Here is a 22,948-nt window from a genome sequence, read left to right on the forward strand (position 1 = left end):
GAAGTAGTCACATGGCCACATGGGAGGCCAGAAAATGTAGGGTAGCTCTGTGATCAGCTGAAAATCAGGGGTCTGATTACTAATAGGCTCCGCCATAGTCCATCTTACCTTTTAGGAATCATAGACCCTTTGGGAATCCAATGAAAGCTGTAGAATATCTCCTCTGAAAAATACACGTAAATAGAATTTTACGTGTAATTTGAGAGAGTTCAAGGACTTCTTAAAGCCCAGGTGTCCATGAATCCCTTGATTAAAAAAAATTCATTTTTTCTTTCACTTACTGATCCAGTTATTCATCGTTTATTCATTCAACAAATATTGTGCACTCACTGTATGTTTTCTTTATTCCTGGCAATAGAGAGGTGAGCAAGACAGACATGTCCCTGTTCTGATAGCTCTTGCATTCCAGGGGCGAACTAGACAATGAATAAGACAAAAGTGATACATGCTTTGAGGAAAATAAAGCAGATTGATATAATAGAGAGTTGACTGATGGCCATGGGTGGGAATTACTTTGGATGGGACAGCCAAGGGAGTCCTTTCTGGAAATCTGACATGAGACAGAGCTGGCCATGTGGTGAGTGAGGAAATGGGGAGGAATATTTCAGGCAGTGAGAACAGCATATGCAAAGGGAATGACTTTCAGTATATTTCAGGAACAGAAAGAGGGGCAGAAATATGGGTGGGCTTAAAGAAGTAGGCAGGAACTAGGCCATTATAAGGGGTTTGGATTTCATTCTAAAAGCAGTGGAAACCATTTGGAAGGTAAGGGAGGAATGGTTTGTGATTTTTAAAAGATCGTTCTGGAGGCTCTAAGGAGAATGGCAAACGAGACAGACCAGTGACACTAGACCATCCTGCTGTAGCTGATGTAAAGAGAGGAGGATTTATCCTCTGCTTCTCATGTCTGTGTTGAACAAATGAAGGAGATTTTTGCCCAGTGGCATCTAGAGGTTTGTGTTTTCCCAGGGCCTTATGATGTGACTTTAGCAATACACTGAAACATTTGCATGTTTATAGACACAAAGCTCCTTAAACCACATTTAAAACCACCTTTGTTTCTGCAGTATCTCTGCATGAGGAGGGTAGTGAGCATTAACAGTGAAAAGACAGGAGAACTATCAGTAAAAATGAAGCTACCATTGACCAAAAAATCTGTCTTCTTGGCCAATTGTTTATTCACCCATCATGGGGCACAGCAGACATTAATGGGCTCCCGGGGCCTCAGGGTGAGCCCAGCAGCAGAATAAAAAGTGAGGTAACTAAGAACATATGATTTTCTCTTGTAATTCTCACAAGGGGCAGTTTTGTGAATGACACATCTGGGCTATGCGGAAAGTCTTAGGAGCTTAAAACAACAAGTGATTAAGACAGCACAAGGCTGTGTGAACTCAGTTCTAGGATGACCATTAAAATGATGCTGGCACCCAAAGGGCCCTGAGAAAGGCGGCACTGTCAAGCCGTGCACAGGTTTGGCTTAGAGCTCAGAGGCAATTGCTTGTGAATCTTCCTTAGCTTACCACAGGCTGGGGCTTGACTGGTCTATCATTACTTCATGAACTGTGAGTGTTGTAGATTCAGAATCATGGAGCTTTGGATCTGAAAGGGACCTTAAAATGGACTGAACCAGTCTCTGGTTTTACACATGGGGAAAATCTGGCTCCCAGAAAGGTGGTGATTTGTCCACTGTTTCTTGATTCTACGCTGTTTCCTCTAGAGCTGATTTAAAGGAGCTAATAGTATATCCCTTTGGTATAGTGTGGCTCTTTTCAAATCCTGCCCCCCACCAAACACTTTTATTTCTTGCCCAGTATTGGAGAAGCCAGCAGAGCTACACAGTTTAATCAAAACGAAATTTCCTGTTTTGAAATCAAATTGGCTGCATGATCTGAGATCCACCCTCCAAAGCAAGGGAAATTTCCTTAAAATATTTTGAAAGATGCATTATTTTCTCTCAGGGAGAACTGAAAGATGGATTCATTTTCAACATTAAATATGTCTCTGACATTTTCATCTATAATTTTATGAGAAAGGCAGAGAAAGAAGGAGATTTTTATAGATAAAGAAGGGTTGGGTATTTAATTTGTTTAGAATATGGATATTTACTGGCACCTGCTAAAATCTTAAAAAAAAAAAAAAGTCCTCCCTCCCCACCACCACCATTGGAAGGTTGATACAGTACTTACTCTTGGAACTGCAGAACTTTAGAGCTATAGGAAAAACTATAACAATGAATCCTCCGATTCTGAGCAGCAGAGTTCTGCTTTGATGGAGTCCCCTAACACCCTTCCTGGGGTTTCTCGAGCTCCATGGAGAGGCTTTCTGCATTGCCGCCGCCCCTCCCCCAACAGGCAACCTAATTGGCTAATTGTAGGCTCAGCCATTCACTTGGGCTGCAATTAGCCACTTACTTCTTACTTTGCAGATAGAAGTGGCCACTTGAATCCTCAAAAAGTCCGTTGTGAATTCAGTTATTTGTGTGTCCAATTTCACCTGGGTAGAGAATAGTCAGAAAAAAGAAGTAAAATATAACACATGATAGTCCTTGAAACAAATTCCCTCTAAAATCTGGCTCAGGCTTTCTCATGTTGGAAGCGACAATTACAGGAATAGATAATTCTCTTTTTTCAAAAAATACATATTAAGCATAATATACACAAATATCCCATTAACTGGAGACTACTTTTCTTCTAGTATCCTTAATGTAGAGCAAGATACACCTGCCTGCTGGTTTTCAGCTTCATAACTTTCTGGAAATCTACTTTTCCAAACCCTTCAATCTGCTGTTTATAATGTAATCGGCTACTGTACCGTTCTGTGTAAAATGAATGTGCTCATTTCTATAGTGATGCCTTAATTCTGTTATCCACAAAACTCTGGAGAATGGGAAGATCCATTTTAAAGCAAAGTGGTGGAGCTTTTGTTTTCGTATGTCCTTTTGATGTGGTTGGTTATTGTTATGTTGGGTCAAAGGGATCTACCTGGAAGATGACAGATGCTGAAGCTCTGCCACCAGTTTTCCTCAGAAGCATACAATAGCAACCAAAGAAAATCACTGAAAGAACACTGGGCAGAAAGTTGCTTTTGGGGGAAATTCCAGGAAAGAGAAGATTGTGACCTCTGTTGCTGCACAGTGTCAAGGACAGATGGGAAGAAGGTATGAATCAATATATGTCAACTGCACAGATGGTATAGCCATACAGTGTCCACATCCTGATTTTCTATCCCCTGAAACTGAAATTAATAATGCCTTCATTATAGGCAGTAGCTGCCAAGCAGCTGAGAGGACCCGGAGCAACTCAGGGCACTGCTCTGAGCACAGGGTTTAACCCAGGCATCTCTCTTCTTCCCCCCCCTCCCTCCCCTAAGGAGATTAGGAATGCTACAGATCATAAAGGGGGAAAAGGAATCATCTTTTGATGCTGAGTTTTATAGATCAACCAAACCAAAGACAGGGAGACTCTGGTTGCTTCCTGCTTTGTAATACTTCTATGCCAGAGCATCTTTTCCCAGGTTCCAGCCACGCCATAGGGAGAGGGTTAACTCCAGTGTGCCAATTATTGAGCCCCGGGTGTTGAAGATCTCGGACTAGGGTTGGAAGTGGAGTGTAAAATAAAAATAAGCAACCACAAACCACCAAAACAAGTATTGGCACATCTCTACAAGCTCCGGCTAGTAATGATGAATTCAGTATTCATCACATGGACTAATTAATGCACGCTAACACATCCCAGTGCAATTTGCAAGTCACAGATTGCATTAGGTGATACAAATGACTCATTTGTGAACCTGAAGGATGACCTTTGGCAGGACTATCTGCTGACCTCAAAAATATTAAAGAAAGGTTATTTCACCTTGCCATTGTCTCCAAATGCCAAAATAGCCCAATTAAAAACCTTGACTTGGAACCATAGGAGCAGATGCGAGTCCTAAAGGGCATTAATTATTTTCAGTGTCAGCTGGTTGTATAACTGAGGCCAAATGAGAGTTTGGGAAGCTATTAAGGCACTGTATTACAAGCGCTAGGTCTAAGATTTGAATTCAGAATAAGGTATAGATTTCCTCTATTTAGGCAAGCTGCATAGAATTTGTGCTGGCTGTCCTGTTAAGAATTAAGGACTAATGTAGGTGAAATGAAGCTCATCACCCTCACTGGGGTTCTCCCCTCTGCAATCATCCATTTATTTTCCCAAGTCTATTTGCAGAACCATCATTAGTTACCATATTGTGAGGTCAGAAGCATAAACATGTGTTCAGTATTAGTTTGCTTCCAAAAGGACTTTTCTCCCTCTCCACAAGCCTAAACACTACAATGATTCTGTAGTGTTTTCTCCCCAAATGTGGTGACAGATGAAGATATGTATCCAAGCTAGGTTCCCATATGGCTAATTTCTACATTGTTTGAACAACACACAGATTTTTAGGCAAATTAAAACTCAAGGACCTCAGTATTCGTGGCATTCTCTCCAGTTCTGTCCTTTCTTTCTCCAGGTGAGTGTTAGTGAGCCATCCCAAAGGAAGAGCCAGCACTGAAAGGAAAAGGGGCAGGCAAATCCATTAGGTGGAACAGGCTCACAAGAGTTCCAGTGACTTTGGGAAAGCGTTTGCTCGCTGCTCATGTCTTGCATGTCACTCACTTATGCAATGGACGTTGACTGTCAGGGCCTAGTGTGTGTCCAGGTGATGCAAATTGGAAGTGTAGAAAGCAGGCAGTAACACATCTTTTTTAGCCTCTTTAGAGTTGAAGGTCAATATTCTGTTTTGCCTTCATCTCCAGTTGAAAGGAATGGAAAAGGAAGATTTTCCTCCTAGCAAAAGACAGAAGGTAGTGGTAGAAAACACAGGGCACAGGGAGTCAGATGGATCTGAGTTTAGAGCCCAGTTTGGTTAGTCATTGTGTCAACCTGAGCATGTAACTGAATTCCTCTTGGCTTTGGTGGCCTCCTCTGTGACTTAAGAATCATAATAACACCTGGCAGAATGGGTAAGAAGAGCTAATGAAACTGTACATGTGTGCCTGTGCACGCATGTGTGTGAGAGGTGCTTGGAAATTGTGGCTGTTATCTTCATTATGGGGAATTTAGAGAATGTTTGCCAAGATGCCATTTTTTCCTCTAGATTTTTTCTTTCTGCGCTTTTGTGGGGGCTCTGTGCAATGTATATGGCAGGTAACAAACACAATTTAGAAATTAGAGTCCTATCTTTAAATCCCTCTTCAGCTGGGAAGTTGCATAACCTTAATACAATTCACAATTCTATTTGTAAATTGGGATAAAGTCTACCATAATATGTTTTTGTGAAGTTTAAATGAGATAATAGATGCATATAGTGCTTAGCATTTGACAGGTGTTCGATAACTGAATGAAGCCCTATTGTCTTTGCTTCCAGAACATTCTTTCTCCCTACATATACGACTGACTAGTGAACCTTTGGCTGAGTAAAGATTGAGGTTTTTTTTTTTTAATTTTTAAATTAAAAAAATTAATTCCAGTATAGTTAACATATAGTGTGATATTAGTTTCAGGTGTACAAGAGAAGGTGCAGTTCTTTTGTAAGTCTTAGTCTAGGCCAGTTCATTGCTGTCTTATTCTGAAAAATGAGCACCCTTGTAGGAATACATCTTCTTGAAACATTGACAGTTTGTAACTTCTCATTCTCAAGCCTGAAGGAAGATCGCTTCCCCATTTGGTGTCGTTATGTTTCTTCATTATTTGCCAGCACATCATTTGGTATCCTCCCATGTTTCAGATCAGTGTGGCAGACACTGAGATGATTCTCACTGGCCCCTCAGATGTGGGTGATCTTATCAATGAGATAAGAACCCTCTTAGGGGTTTCCTGTCTGGCTGCTCAGACCACATGTTACCCAGGTAACATGACTACCATTTTTCTCCCACAAGGTTGCTATTCTAAACTGCCATTAAAAAAATTCTAATTTCATTGTAAGATCCTCATAAATACCAGCAGTTAATGAAAGCCGGTTTATTTCTTGCTCTTTGGGAGGTGACCACCCATGTTAGCATTAGAGGGTGTCGGCACATCCTTGCAAGGTCCAACAAGTGGTAAACAGATGGAGTCTGAATCCAGAGCTGAACTGCCAAGAAAAAAATTGTGTTCTTTCACCAAATGAAAATTTTAACATCCATTTACAAAAAACTCTAGGCCATGGTATATTGGGAGAGTTGGCTCCATTGATAATGAATGCAGAAGCTAAAAGCCCACACAAACTCTATCAGCAGCTAATTTCTATGTACAAGGCCACCCTTAGTTGAAATTTGGAGAAAGTATGCATTTAAAATGAATGCCTTAGCTTCGTACCAGAGTGGAACTGGCTATTGAGCAATGGCTTGTCTTCTTTTTGTTTAAATGCCTCGTCTAGCACACAGTATGCTCCTCTGGGTACTTGGTTGGTAAGTCATAACTTTATGGTTACACCATTCTCTTCAGAAAACAAACCAACCAACCTGAGTATAAAGGAAGGGTACGTGTGGAAGAGGTAGGGATGTGTGGGTGAAAGATAGGCTTAGTTACAAGTACTAAGATAACTTTATCATAAGGTGGCATAGTCACCAAGACAGTGTCCCACTGAGGGATCAGTAAATTATTAAATCCCAGTTTCTCAGTCTTTCTGTGTTGGTCACAATTTCTTTATCTCTTACTAGTTCTGTTTCTCTCTTAACCCTGGTTTGTAACCTATCATTCCACCATATTGATGGTTAGGTTTTAGCTCACAGTACAATCACCCAAGGAGCTAGTTAAAAATGCACATTATCAGACTTCATTCACAGAAAGTCTGTTTCTATAAAGTACTGGGTGGGGCCCAGGTATTTGCATATTAACAGATTATCTAACCCCACCACAGCTTACCTCCACAGATTCTATTATAAACGGCCCTTGAGCCTTAGTTTGGGAGTAGCCGGACCATACTGATAGACCAATTTGCCTTCCTGTGAGCAAAGTTGAATGGCACAAGAAGACCAAATCCAGCAGCAGGTGAAGACTTTAATCATCTCATCGGCAGAAACCTTTTAAAAGTCTTATGTAAAACACTTTCTTCAAAGAAAATCAGATGCTGATCCCTCAAATTAAACCTAAGTCAAGTGGAGCTGCTCGGCTAAAGAAGAAGAGAGTGCTGCTATTTGCTCTCTCAATGGCCCCAGGGGCAGCTCTGCAGCCTTCTTGGAGTTCACTTTTCCTCTTTCTTCCCAAAGTGAACCAGATGAAGCCCTAGGTCCCTGGGTAGAGGAAAGAGCACCTCACTAGGACATCTGAGATCCAGCTCCAGCCTTGCTTCTCCTTTGTCACATTGCCTGCCCTTCCTAAGCTCCAGATCATCCCTTGAGGAAAAAGAAGAGTTAAGCTAGATCAGTTCTTCTGGAAGTTCTGTCATTCACAGAATAATACCCTTGTGACTTTTGCTGTAGATGAGTACCACCAGGAGTATTATTTTGTACCGAAATACTCACTCAGGTTTTGAGCTAAGCAACGCTATATGTGAAATCATGAGTTTGATGTGCTTCTTATGGTTTTTCTTTTCTAATACATGTGAAAATAAATATGTAACCACTAAATAATAAAAGTATATCACCTAACACCAGCGGTGCACACATGACCCTTGAGAAACATTGAGCTGGATGATCTCCAGTATTCGGTGGGGTTTGGATCCAGGTACGACTCTCTTGTTATTACCTTGGGGATTTGTAGGTAGGGGCAAGTTATAGGGAAAAACAAAGAAATCCTCTGGGTGCTGGAAGCATGTGAAAGACTAGTGGAAGCCTGGAGGGGGAAAAAAACTGCTTGTACTGCTGTGAAGAAGGAGGGTGCTTGAGGCTTGGACTGTATGTACAAAAGATCTAAATGGCTCAAAGAGAGTTTTTAATATTAATTTTGTGGAGACATAGGGCCACCAGCTGCTTAATTTTATTTAGGTCTAATAGAAAGCTTAATAACCAAGAACATCATTGGTTTCTTGTTTGTTTCTTTTATTGAGTGTCAAAGAGCTAACAGCTTTTATTACAGATCTTCCAGAGCTGAAGTTGGCTGGTTAGGACAGTGGCTACATGGGGCTCTAGGGCAGGGTCCAAGGAAGGAGCATTACCTGGGGCCTGTCATGCTTTGAAAACTTAGCTCTAAATATACGGACTTCAGGAGACACCTTATGGGAAGTAGAGGATGCTAAAGCATTGTTTGCAGTACACATTGAAGAATGAAAGATAATATTTATGACCTGCTTGTTCCATGTAAGGGGGAGATAATGACTCCAAATGTATACCCACTGAGCTGGCTTACAAATGGCGCGGGCAACTTAGCAGTCATGGTGGTCCAGAGCAAGGAAATGAAAATGTAATTGAGAAGTGAGGGAAACTATAGCATAATTAAATATGCCCAGCACTTAAGCACACTGTTATAAAACAGAAGTCAGTCTAGAATACATATTAGGTTAGCAGCTTAGGTTCCAGAACAGACAGACTTGGAATACAGTCCTGACTCTGCCACTTCCTGGTTGAGATTTCTTCCTTGGGTAAGGTACTTAATCTTTCTGAGGCTTGGTTTATTCACCTGTCAAATGGGTGTAATATGTACTTCCGGGGCCACTTTAAGTCTTTAATGACTCGAAGAACTTTGCACAACGTCAGGTACTTAGAATAATTTTCAATAAATTATGGGTACTGCTTTTATCACTATCACTGTCATTGTTATAGAATTACTTTATTTTAATTTTTCTATCAAATCTAATGAGGTGAGTGGTGTAGGTGGCCCACAGGGATGAAACTGAGATTGCTAAGTTTCTGGTATTTTCCCAGGAGTTCTCATGGTGTACCTCTGTAATGACGCACTTTTATGGCTAGTATTATTCCTTCTTGATGATCTTGAGATTATCATGACTGGATTGTACCACATAGAATCTAAGGCTTCAGGGATAAGAGGTCTTTTGGATAGATAATTCCCATTCTTGGAATTAGGCATTTCTTAGCAGGTGTCAGAGCAAATAAGTAAAGAATTATGATTTGATTCTATTCTGCCAACATCAACCAAATTTGGAGCCCCCTTAGATGGCAAGGAAGTCACCTGTCCCTATCAGGAGCTACAGGTATGGAAGGCATGAAAGAGCAAGGTCTGCCAGGATACTGAGAATCAAGAAGGCCAGACCCTTGTTCTTGCAGAGACTCCCACGTGACGATTCTTAATCAACTTTCACACCTGCCAGTGAGTGTGAAAGCCCTCAAATGTAGACCCAATCTTGACACAACTGGCACTTTTGCTTTGAGTTTTGGAATCAATTTCAGGAAAAGATAAAATAGCGTTTTTTTTTTTTATAGCTTCTTTTCTTATTTTTACTTACTATGTCTTCGTGTTAATTAACAACAACAAAAAAGAATGCCAGTGTTTTCTTGTAACATCAACCCTCTTCTCTACAGCCTTGCCTTCCTCAAGGAGAATGTGTTGGGCATCTCCTGCTTTAGGGACATCTATTGTTTGTGCCATAACTGTGTGTGTCTCCAAGGCTTTCCTCCCTGTCAGTTGCTTTATATAAATGTACAGTTAATACCAGTTAAGAAGTTCTTGTTCATTGTCTGTCTGAAGGAAGACAGTGAAGGGAACCACAGCCGGCTCCACTGCTCTGGCTACATCCTCTGTCTGTGATGCATTACCATAAACTTCATTCCACATGTTTTTGCATTGTTTCTTCTTACATTTATCCTCTAACTATTGTTTCCTTTTGTTCTAGCAACAGCTGGAAACGGTAAATTCGTGTTTTGAGCCAATGTTTTCCTTTGCCCTGGCATTTCTAAACATTTATTTTCCTATGAGCCAAAAATACCAGCAAAAGATGCATTCTGAAAGATCTCCATCTCGCAATGCCCATCGTCCTCCGATGCTGTCCCTTTAAATGAGGCCCCCAGAGTTCACTTTCTGAAGTTCATTAGCTTGTGTTATCAATAATTTAGGATAATACTCCGGTGGAGCCGGAATGCCTGGCCCGCCCCGCTTTCACTGTCAGTTTTCTCATACCCTAGCAGTCCAGTGAACTTGATAAGTGTCCCATCATCCTGTTAATCAAATTACTTATGAACTAAAATTGACAGTTTTCATTAATTATAAAGGATTATTCTAATTGCAATTCAAATTTATTCATTTAGAACAGACGGCATTCAGTAATATTTCAGGAAATTTGCATATTAAATGGAGAGGGTCGTCCATTAAGTATGGTAATGTATGCATATTTCCTTATTTTTAACTTCTAGGCCATATGCACTGCCGCTACTTCAGCAGGTGAAAAACCAGAACGTGCTTAATTTGTTCAACAAACACAAGGGCCAGAGCACATCTTTTGGCACTCGGTGCTGGCACCCTTCTACCTTTATTCCTTCTGCTCTTCCTTTCCCCACCTCCCACGGCCCTGTACACAGCCAAAACCACGGTTGATCTTTCGAAGAAACTTTTTTGATAAACCTGGGCATTTCCACCCCCCACCCTTTTCTTTTTCTTAAATGTAGGCACAGCTGGTAAGGGTTGATTGAAATGTTTTGCCATAGAAGCTGTGTTCATTAATTTCTTCAAGATGCTGAAGTAGGCATTAAGGTTGCCGGCTGGAGTCCTTCCCTGTGACATGTGGAACAGCAAGGGGCCTAATAGTCAGCCTTGTAACATCAACTGGTTACCCCCCTCGTGCGGCATGAACCTTTCCCCTCCAGTGAAAAATGAACCTGTCTGAGACAAAAGCACAAACCACGCATGCAATGAGACAGTGCCATTATTCACACCCATATAGGCTGTTTTCAGAGATCATTAAAAATCATATCTCCATGATATTAATAAGCACCTTCTCTGATCCAGGTCTTGGGTAACAGGAAGGTATATTCAGAGCCGCCCCCACCACCTACCTAATCTGAGATCATGAATCTGGAAGGAAAAGAAAAAAAAGATGCATGTAAGATAAAGGCTAACAAACTGGTGTGGAAGGAACCACTTGGCTTTTTAAACAGCTGATATGGCCCCGGCGTTTCTTGCAGCCCTCTTCGTTGGAGGGTGGGGGGAATAAGGGTGGGCCCCCAACCACACTGAGTTGCTTCTGGTGAATTTTGCCTCCAATTCTTAGGAATTATTGATATCTGTTCTTAATGATTCGAAGAAAGCATCTGCCAGCTCATTCATCTCCAAAAATTCACATTGAATAACTGGTTGCTCATTTAGCCTGGTTTCAAGTAGACTTGTTTTTCATTTTCTGCAGTTAAACTAAAAGCTTTGTTGTTTCACATACAGATATTTTATTTGCTGAGCATATTTATTTCAGTCTGTTTGTATAGCACTAGTGCTTTCGTGGCCATATGTTATTGATTGAAAAGCCTCTGAGAACTCGAATCCTGAATGGGCGCTGTGTCCTTGGGAGGTGTCCGAGAGGCAGAAGACTGGGAGCCTGTAGCCGCCTGGCCAAACCCGTGCTGGGGGCCCTTTCTGCTGCCTGCCCCCCAGGCCAGACGGAAATCAGAACTGGCGTAGAGTCTGATTAATGCTTCAGTTTTCCACGCAGTCTCTCCCTGAATTTCAGTGGGAGCGCATGGTATCCCGCGTTCCCTTGCTGGGGTACAGCCCTTCCTGGCTGGAAGTACTAGGAGCCACTCGGAGGAAACAGACCACCAAAGGCTACTTTAGAGAAATTGACGGAAAATTCTCGGAAATCATTCAAGCCCACTGGCGTGTGTTGAGTCAAGGGAAATTTCCCCCCCGTGTAACATCTTTTCCTCCACTTAGTTCAGCTTTAGAACCATGAAAGCCCCAGTCTTAATCCTATTTCTGATGAGAGTTAATTTTCAATGCAAGTTTTAAAAAATTTAATTGTCACTGATTACTGACATGCAATAGTAAAATAATATAAAAGAATGCCACAAATGATTAAAGTAAAACTTAACAGCATATACACTAAAAACAATCCCTTAACTCTACTTTTGTTATGGGAAATATTACATTGCCTAATGTGACCCAGCGGTATAGGATAATTGCTTAAGAAGCTGTATTATACAGATATTTTGTGTATTATATCCTCATGTATAGTATTTCTGGTGATTAATTCCTCAGCAGAGGGAGGTTCTCTTGAATAGATGTTGATTATATCAGAATGTGAACCAAAAGTAATGCCAAGAGTGGAGAGTAGGCACAAGGATGCCTGGCATCCTCTAGAGATATTAGGGAAAATTCATCAGGGATGGCTTTTGCAGTCAGCATCCCTACTATCTGCAAGAATGACTTCTAGGCCATCTTGAAAGTGCTACATATTATTTGATGCGGGCTGATATAGATAAAGAAGGATAGAAACATGAGTGATAGATAAAACATGATATAGAGCTAATGGAGCAGAATTAAGGGTATGAAGCAAACTTACTTCTCTGAGCTCCATTTTTGTATCTGTAATGGCTTCAGTTTTTCACACAATCCTCCCCGCCCCCCAAATTTTAGTGGGAACATGAAGTACTCCGTGTCCCCTTGTTGGAGGACAGCCCTTCCTGTGTGTCTGCCTTGCTTTCCTCATGGGCCTGCTATAAAAATCTCACGAGACCTCTCTATTTCCCAGACTTTCCTGCTCATCAGAATCACTTGAGAGTAGTCAAATACACATATTTCCAGGCTCTTCTACCAAGGGATTCCAATTCAGGAAGGTGGGGCTTGGGTGATTTTTAGGACCTAACATATACTAGAAGGCATATAGTTTATACTAAGTGCCTTACAAAATATGGTACTCTTGGGAGACAAGATTCTCCAAGTAATTCAAAAGTAGTTCAAGACCATACCTACACATCACACCAAATTTTAGATTGGGTAAAGCTCTGGATTATAGGAATTCCAAGCAGTAACTGCATTCTGGAGTTAGAACTCTGGACAGGTAAGTCACTGGGATCTATTGATGATATTTCCAGTGTTTGTGAAGAAATGGGACCTATATGGGTCCATCCAGAAGAATCAGGGAGGAAGGGCCCCTTACACCCCCATTAAGGCAAGTACAAATTAGTTAGAAGAACCCTGAGCCAACAGCATGTGTTTTTCAAGCAAATATCTAGGCCGTTCTGTGAATATTCTTTCTAGTTGAATAGACCCTTGAGGTGAAACTGTCATTACTCACCCACTAAAGATATGAACTTGGAGAAATGGAAGAGAGAGCAGTTTCCTGTCTGTGAAAGCATATGGAAATGGTGACAGAGTTTAGGTACGGCTGTATTTACTAACCGTTATTGATGCAGAGCCATATCATACCATGTCAGAGTTGAATAAATTGGATAACAATGTTATGGCAGCATCATCTAATCTAATCTCAATGTTACTTAGTAGTTACATTTCAGCTGTCAACTTGGGCACATGGAGTAGGTGCTGAGGCTCTCAACAACCAGTAATTCCAGCTAAGGGTGAGAGTAGGAGCAGTAGGTATACTGTCCTACTTGAGCCACTCATAGGCCCGGGCAAGATGCAAGGGGCTAAGTGAAGTGATTTGCTCATGCTCTGTGCTATCATAGGTGAAAATGCCTTGCTTCTTGAGGTTGTGGTGGTTATGGGTTGTAGGTTTTTAGGAAAGGTGGAGAAAAAAGATTGGTTTTCTTTGCCTCTTTCCCTTTTCACTCAGGATTTTAGGCAATTTAATAACATCCCTATCTTCACGAAACACTTTTTATTAATCGTCTTGTTATAACTAGTGAACTGCCAGGCTGGTTAGAGAAAAAAATGAGCTGGTTGTGTCTCTGACCTCTGGGGCTGACAGCTTTAGTTAGTAATACTGAGCTAGGCATGCAACATGCATAGATGAATGAACAAGACTGAACATTAATAGAGTAAATTAAAGAAGTTCCGAGCATTTTGTATAAATGGATGTTGCATTTAGTTTTAACATTCAGTGATTTAATGAAAAGGAAGAGATTTGTAGAGGTTCCCTGTTCAGATGAGTGACTCATTGAGGAAGGTTTTCTGAAGTTGATGCAGTTTCAGGACTGAAGATGGAAGGGGGCCTACGGTACTTAGGAGAAGGAAGTTCTCTCTGCTGGGCTACAAACATCTGCTCTACCCCCTCCCGCAGGCATATGGACACTACATTAAAATGTAAAGGATTTATTTTTCTTATGAATGTAAAACTCTAGATTAGTAAGAGCTAATTGGAAATAAAATTTTGTAGATTACTTGAGGAGAGCAGTGCTTTATTTTGGGGCCAAAAGTTGGACGTCATAATATCCTATTGAATCACTGCAACAAGCTTCAGCCAGTCTTTGTTGGGGGGACATTCCAGTACTTTACAAAATTTTGCATGTATTACTATAGTGTGCATGTAGAGATGAGAGGGCTTGCATTCTCCAGGTCTTTACATAAACTACACATGCCTTTTATTTGGAGAAACATTTATTTATTTAAAACATTTCCAGTTTATTACCCTCCCCCCCTAAAAAAAAGGCAACAGTTCACATTACTTTTCTCCTACAAACCTCTTGGAACCACTAATCTGTTCTTTACCTATGAGCTTGGTTTTTTGTTTTTGTTTTTAGATTCCACATATAAGAGAGATCATACCACATTTATCTTTTTCTGTCTGACTTGCTTCATTTAGCATAATGCCTTCAAAGTCTGTGTTATTGCCAGTGGCAATATTTCATTTTATTTTAAGGCCAAATAATATTCCATTGAATATATATACCACAATTTTTTATCCATTCATCTATCAAAGGACACTTAGGTTGTTTCCATATCTTGGCGATTATAAATAATGCTGCAATGAATATGAGGTGCATATATCTTTTTTGAATTAGTATTTTCATTTCTATAGATAAATGCCTGCAAGTGGAATTGGTTGACTACATGGTGATTTTATTTTTCATTTTTTGAGGAATCTCCATATTGTTTTTGTAGTGGTTACACCATCTTAACATCCCCACCAACAGTACACAAAACGTTACCTTTTCTCCACATCCTTGCCAACACTTGTTTTTTCTTGTCTTTTTCATGCTAGCTGTTCTAACAGGTGTGACATGATATCTCCCTTTGGTTTTGATTGGCATTTCTGTAGTGATTAGTGCTGTTGAGCATCTTTTCACAGACCTGTTGGCCATCTATATGTCTTCTTTGGTACAATGTCTAGTCAGATCTGCCCGTTTTAAAATTGAATTTCTGTTTTTGCTATTGAATTGTATGAGTTTTTTGAGGAGAGCATTAGCTCTTCATGCGATGCATAACTAGCAATTATTTTCTCTCATTTTTTTGATGCTTTCCTTTGCTGTGCCGAAGCATTTTAGTTTGATGTAGTCCCACTTGTTTATTTTTGTTTTGGTTTTGGTGTCAGATTTTTAAAAATCATTTCTAAGGGCTATGTCAAGTAGCTTATTGCCTATGTAGAAATTTCACGTGTTACATTCAAGTCTTTAATCCATTTTGAGTTGATTTTTGTGTATGGTGTAAGATAGTGATCCAGTTTTATTCTTTTATATATGGATACCTAATTTTTCAAACCACATTTATTGAAGAGCTTGTCCTTTCCTATTGCATATTCTTGACTCTTTGTTGTAAATTAATTGATCATATATGCATGAGTTCATTTCTGTTTTCTATTCTGTTCCAGCTGATATATGTGTCTGTTGTTATGACAATCCCAACCATGTTTTGAGAAATATTTAAATATTGGAAAAAAGATTGCCAAGTATTTCTGAAATTAGTCTGAGGGTATGCATAAATTGTTTTTTCATTGAGCAAAGAAAATCCTCATCCAAATAAAATATGTGTGTTTTTTTTTAAAGATTTTATTTATTTATTCATGAGACACACACACACACACACACACACACACAGAGGCAGAGACACAGGCAGAGGGAGAAGCAGGCTCCATGCAGGGAGCCCAACGTGGGACTCGATCCCCGGTCTCCAGGATCACACCCTAGGCAGGCTAAACCTCTGAGCCACCCAGGCTGCCCCCAAATATGCAGTTCTTAATGTAGTATCTAATCTCAGCAAAGTAATTGAAGAGGTCTCACCAAAGTCCTCTTGGGTCTCCAAGAGGTAGGTTTAGGATTTAATGGTGCCCCATGTCCCTCAACATATCTTTATATTTGTTCAGTTCCGCAAATTTCCAAGTACTATTAAGTATTATTAACAAAAGCTAAATTTCTAAGAGAAATATTGACAGAAGGTTATGCTTTTATGAAAGTCAAATCCACATATGAAAGGCCTTTTAAAATTGTCATTGCACTTGCTGCTGGAATAGTCCATTTTACCTTTGGCCTGGTGGGTGGCCACCCTGTTTACACCTGGCATGGTGAATATATATTTTCATTTTACAGATTAGGACACTGAAACCAAAGGAGGACAAATAAGTTGTTGTTGGCTAGTGTTAGGATTGGTAATAAGATGTCCAACTTATTTCACAGCTCAATTAGGATGGTAATGCTTCCTCATTTCAAATGTATGCAATTGGGAAATCAGGACATAGACATCTGATCACATTAGAAACTTTAAAATTTTCTCTTCTAGTTCCGGTTTTGGTTTTTCCCCAGCTTCTTACCTACTCTGTGACTACAAAAACCCTCCTAAAGCCCAGTGCCATTCCCCCTGAAAGAGCCAGGTGTCAGAGGAGGGGTGAATTCTTCCTAACCCTACAAAGATCAGAGTGTGCCCTGAAGCATGAGTTTTGATTACCCTTAATTTAGTATGCATAACTTCAAATCGTCCTAATGGTCATAAAATTATCTGATCCTCTTTAATATGCAACCAGGGTTCTTGGTCCTCTGGTAAGCTGGAATGTTTTTTTTCACCTAAGCCCCTGTTTGGCATTTATTTCTGTCTTCCAAAACAAAACACAAGAAAACAAATAAAAATAAGACCAGATTTAAAAACCACCACCCTAACCAGAGCATATTTTGGGGTTCCATCAGAGAAAAAATCCAGTTTGGTGCAGTTTATGATGCATCCATACATTTCCCTTCTCATATTTCTGTTGTCCTTTTTTTGTTGCAGCCTATGAGTTTCATTTTCCCATGTGCCATAATATTAATGTTTTTCCCTGCTGGCTTCCCAGCCTGGGGGTCACAGCTCGTGTTTCACAACACGAGACACCCAACCATAAATCTCCTTTAAATAATACAGACGGCAGGAGGGTCACTGTCGGGAGAGCCAGTCGGTCTGAACAAAGTGGCATTGATGCATGGCAAGTGGAACAGCTTGACCACGGCCCCGTTGGACAGGTAGAGTGTGGAGCAGCCTTTAGTTAAGGGGAGGGAGGCATGCGCTCTGCATGGTTCCAAAGAGCCAACCAGTTCTGGTTCTCAGTAGGAGTTGGCTGCCAATCACCAAGGTTTGCTGAGAATAATCACACCACCTCTTCCTTGGCTCAGGCTGGAACATTTGATTAACATAATTCGTTATTTGGAGGTGCAAGTGCATTTCTTTGGTTATAAATCTGGATTTTTTGAGGCCTCTTGCCCATATATTTAAAAGGAAGTTGGGAAGCACCAGGGTGGAAGTAACAACGCAAATCTGATTGGAATGCAGGAAGTGCTTGTGGTGAAGCTCTTTCCCTATTCCAGGACTCAGAATGGTTAATTTAAGGAGCCCAAAAAAGGCTCAGTGAAATTTGAACCTTGTAGCTAGGGTTGAGTTAGTAGAAGCCTCAACTTGCAGAAGCGCTCAGTAAGATGGGAATGGAAAGAGATGAGAGTTTAGACAGGGATTTGTTTTTGTAGACAAAAATTATAGTAACATATTGACACTCTTGGGCCAAGGTATCATGTTAAGATAATATATCTGCAACTACAGCTCTTGTGAACAAAGATAATACATGTGCAAATATGTACAGACACACAGAACATGGGCAACATGTACAAAGATAGTTTGTGCATAAAAATAACATGGTACATAAATGTGCATGTGTCATACTCCAATAGTCTGGGAAATGATTGGCAAGCATACAAGGTAATATGTATTATAAGTAAAGGTGGGGCAGTGAGAGGATGCACAGTTTTCACAGACACAGTTTTTCAGGGTTTATTCATTGCTTATTAATTGCCAAACCCCAGCTCAGTGATTTTCATCTACCTAAACTTGGTGGTGGGGTGATGGCGGGTGAATATTAGCATCTCCTTTTCATAATGTTTTCTTGGCTGCCTTTTTTGCAATTATTGTCACACTTTTGAGAAAAGTCAGTGTGGCTTCTAATTTCTCAATTACCTTACTCAACATAGTGATGTGAGGAGGGAATTTCCACTGATGTGATTTCTAGAATCTATTGCATACCTGATAAATGCATTGAGAACAAAAGAGTATACATCAACTCAGGAGATGATTATGCTCGTTTTGGTTGGTTACACCTCTGATCATTTGATATTTTTTACATTGTTGACATTAATTGCTGCTGTAATGTAATAATCATTCAAAAGATAACACTTTTGGGCCATGGTGGTGGACTGATTCTGTTCTTATTCATTTAAAATAACATTGTTGGTCACTCAATAATTCATCATGGAACCAGAAGATTCATGAGAACAGAGTCAGAAATATGCTTTGGTAACATATTGACATCTCTACCTCTTGCTTATGTTCAGAGTATTTTGTTTTTCCAACCTATGCAGTTTTACATAGGACATTTTCAAAGATGGGTGCATGTGTTACACATCTTTTAATTAAAAGCTAATTGAACATTTAGTAATATGCTAAAGAACATAAGCATTTTCTCATATTTTTAAGCTGTGTGCGTCATTTTGGCCTAATTTTTTTACTTCATTAATATGTATATACTTGAAATTATTTGTAAAAGCTATATATATATTTATATCTGTCTCTGATTTTATATATTTGGATGGTTTTTTATTTTTTTATTTTTATTTTATTTTTTTTAAATTTTTTATTGGTGTTCAATTTACTAACATACAGAATAACCCCCAGTGCCCGTCACCCATTCACTCCCACCCCCCGCCCTCCTCCCCTTCCACCACCCCTAGTTCGTTTCCCAGAGTTAGGAGTCTTTACGTTCTGTCTCCCTTTCTGATATTTCCCACACATTTCTTCTCCCTTTCCTTATATTCCCTTTCACTATTATTTATATTCCCCAAATGAATGAGAACATATAATGTTTGTCCTTCTCCGACTGACTTACTTCACTCAGCATAATACCCTCCAGTTCCATCCACGTTGAAGCAAATGGTGGGTATTTGTCATTTCTAATAGCTGAGTAATATTCCATTGTATACATAAACCACATCTTCTTTATTGGATGGTTTTTTAGACTTAAGAGAAGCATACAGACATCTATCCTGCAAGCCTGTGCTATTTCTCTGTTCTCACTTCTTTCCTTGTCCCATTTCCCCCACTCTTTATCTGGCTGAATCTCCATTAGACTGACTTCTAGCTGAAAGCAGGGGTGATGTCTAATTCACTACTGTACCCCCAGTTTCTTGGCATAGTAATGGTGACCAACTGCCCTGTTTGCCTGGGTCTTTCTTGGTTTTAGCACTCTCACTAAGAGTGCCAATCCCATGGAGTCCCCCAGTCTCAGGCAGTCTTGATCCATAAGTGCTCATTGATATTATCTAAATAAATAGTAGAGAAGTTCCTCATAGTAGAGAAGTTATAGAGTTATGTGAGAGAATAGTGTACGCAGCTCCTTCTTAAAATTACCCAGCACCATACATTCCGTGTCTCCCTTGCTGATGGTAGAGGTTGGGAGGGCAGGGACAGTGCCTCTTTTATTTGTTTGAATTTCCCACAGTGCCCTAGAAACCCTTTCAAGATAGACCTCCATCACGTGCTAAATGGAATATAACCAAATAGCAAATTGTTCTATAGTGTCAACTCAGATTCTGCTCCTTCCTGGCTATATGGGCCGGCCTGGGCAAGTTATTCACTCTATCATCTTTCTCCATTCTCCTCACTTGTAAAATGGGGATGATAACGGTATCTTCCTCTCAGGGCTGGGGCCAAAATTCACTGAGACAAAGGACAGAGCACAGTGTCTGCTCTACACCAGGTAGTCAGTGTGTCAACTGTTTCTCCTGCACCCAGCTCTTCCTTCTCCAACACATGACAAATACCGAGCATGTTCAGGTAGGTGACAGTGTCTTTTTGGCACGTCTTGTTAAACTGAACTTGCAGTTGTTTTTGTGTGGAATAGTTTGGCTGGAAAAAGAATACTCTTCTGTGTGTATGATTGGTTTCTCAAATGCCACATCTATTTTACCCAGAGTCTATTGACTTCTTTCCACATTGCTGGGGTTGGAAAGACAGTCAACCTGCATCCAAGCAAGCGACCTGTTACAGGAGGGTTAGTGAGAATGTCACTTACAATATTCTGGTATGGAATGGACATGAAACAACACCCAGATTGGCAAAGAGGGGAGCTTTGGGTGGAGGCATGTTCTATGTTGATCCTGCTTTTACCCCTCTCTCCCCACTGCATTACCTTCTGAATGGTGGCAAAGCCAGAACCCGGCTTTGTCTGTGGCAAAGTTTCTACACTGCTAACCTCAAAGAGACTGAAAGTCTACCTGGGTGAAATGAAAAATCAATCAGGAATGATTTACAAATAGCTCCTGTTAGCAGAGGCAGGTGTTTCATGGAAATGATCTCGTAAAAATGACTGCTTTATTTTGTCCTACTCCTCTGTGTCCCTGTATCCTTCCTGTACTGACCAAATGGGAAAGGGGCAAAGATTTCCTTACAGGTTCCTTGTTTTCTTAATTTGTCCGGTGGCAAGCAGCAGAACAGAGAGGAAGTGTCACTGGAATGCCTTTAGAACTTTAGTCATTAAATCCTCTTTGCCCCAGCTCTAGCGATGCATATTTCAATAATGAGCAAGAAAAATTGTTTTATGGTAGTTTAATAAAAACAGGAGACAAATGTTGCCCCTGCGCAAAGGAACTGAATTACACACTTCATGAACCAAATTAGTAGCACCACACTTGGCTTTGTTCAAAAGGTGATACGCATTTACGGGCCCATTTTTCAGCAAGATAAATATGACACACGCCAAGATTTCCTGGAAGTAAATATTGTAAATAATAAAAGACTCTGCCAAGAAAAGCTGAGAAATGACTTAATCCTCACCCAGTTATACCGTGATGCCAAAATGCCACTGTCCAAACTCTTGAACAAACTGCCCGTTTAATCAACTCATCTCATGATTAAGAGAGTGCAAGGCCCTTTAATTTTCCAATAATAGTCAATATTCCTCAATTCTGGCTTTAAAAAAAATATTCACATAGAAGCTAGGGCGTTTTATGGCGCAAGCAAATTTGATTACCAAGTAACAAAATATATTTTGAGGGCAGTTGGGAGTCACACGGCAGAAATGTTTATGTGAATAGGTGCAAATTGGGAGATGTTTACGGAAAGGAGAAGCTATCACTCGAGGCCTAACTCTGTAATCTTAATTTAGTTTCAGCTTATTCCAGTTTGATTTCAGTTCCAGTTTTCTGCAGCAAAATGGGCTGGATGTATTTCTTCCCTCAGTGCAGATTTGCTTGTGAGAAGCTGGAGTGTCAAAGAGAGTGCATTCAAATATTATGGTTAAGATGAGAAATCACAGTGCTGGCGAGTGCAAGTCATCTCTCTGGTTCTAGGGCATGTTATAACAGTTTCCGAAGCAGGGCCCACTGTTGTCTTAGTGCTGGCAAATTTAAACGCTGCCTTAGCTGGGCACTTACATAAATGAGTTGAGTGGTAAGGTTTGAGAAAGACGTTAGGGAGTAGTGGGGATTGAGGCTAACTGGCAAGCAGGTGCCCTGTCTAAGGAGGCAGTCTCTGCTGCATCTCAGCTAATTATTGCCATGCAGGGGTGTGGACCTAGTATTGTTAGAATGTCTCATTTTTTAAGAAATTTGAGACATCTTGATTTTTCTGTGAAAGCTCCCAGTTTTTAAGTGCTGGCCAATAAACAAAACAAAACAAAACAAAACAAAAAACAAATCCCCAAATGTTCTGTATCCCAAATAATGCAAAGGCCATGAGCTCAGATTGGTGACTTCTGCTTTGTGGTTTAGGGCCCGAAGCAGGACAAAACATACATGCCATGATGGATAGCACTTAGGCCTGTGACAGAGGTGAAGATGGCAGCTCACATTTGTTGAGGCCTTGCTGTGTGCCAGGCTCTGTCCCAAGCTGTATGTGGTTTGCTTCATTGGATCCTTCTACCCTGTTTTCGAGTAGGCAGTATGAGTAGGTACTATTAATGTTTCCTGTTGTACAGATGTGGAAACCGAGACCCCCAGAAGGTGGAGATGGGATCTGAACTTAAATCAGCTCTGTGAGCTCTTAAGCACCACTCTGAATTCCCTTGCCATAATTTGCCAGTGTGACCCAAAGGGAAGTAAAACGGAATGAGGTCAGCAAGTTGGTTTTGGGTTTGCAGTTGCCCTCTTGGTGTGAGACTGGGACCTTCATCTGACACTGTGAGCTCCCATATCTCACCTTAGCAAGTGGAGATAATATTACTTGCCCATTTACCTCCCAGGGAATGGGGAAGGATTACACCAGGAGCAAGCACAGAAGAGCATAGAAAATTATGAAATGCTCTGTCAACACAGTTGGGGAATGGTGCTTATAATTAATCAGAGGATACAGAGAGGTGAGATTGTGAAGCTGCTGATTGTCTTTGGATCAGATACAATTAAAAAACAATCCCTTCTTGACTCTTTGACTCAATAAAGTGTCTGTTTGTAGAAAAGTGGCTTAAAACTGAACTCACTTTGAAAATTAATCAGCCACCACTAATGGCTGGAAAGTTAGCAGACTGCATTTATTTTAAGTGAAAAAGAGAGAGAGAAAGGGAGAGAGAGAGAGAGATATCCACCTTCTGACCTGGAGATAATAGTCCTGCCTGTTGTCTGCCAGCCTCATGACGGGGAGGACAGAGCATGAAGGCCCCCTACTGCCAGCGCCTTCCACACCCCCTAATGAAGGGACTGCCCTTTGGAGAAGCCAGTGAGGGAGGCCATGGCTGG

At 40.6% G+C, this 22,948-nt stretch overlaps 1 protein-coding gene across 15 annotated transcripts in view; it reads left to right on the top strand.

Annotated features, from left to right (window-relative positions):
• The window catches only part of EBF1 (EBF transcription factor 1), a 393,004-nt gene that overhangs the window by 172,462 nt on the left and 197,594 nt on the right, over positions 1–22,948 (top strand). The gene's annotated exons all lie outside the window — the stretch shown is intronic.

This window comes from Canis lupus, chromosome 4 (assembly GCF_048164855.1).
Source record: "Canis lupus baileyi chromosome 4, mCanLup2.hap1, whole genome shotgun sequence".
Taxonomy (NCBI): domain Eukaryota; kingdom Metazoa; phylum Chordata; class Mammalia; order Carnivora; family Canidae; genus Canis; species Canis lupus.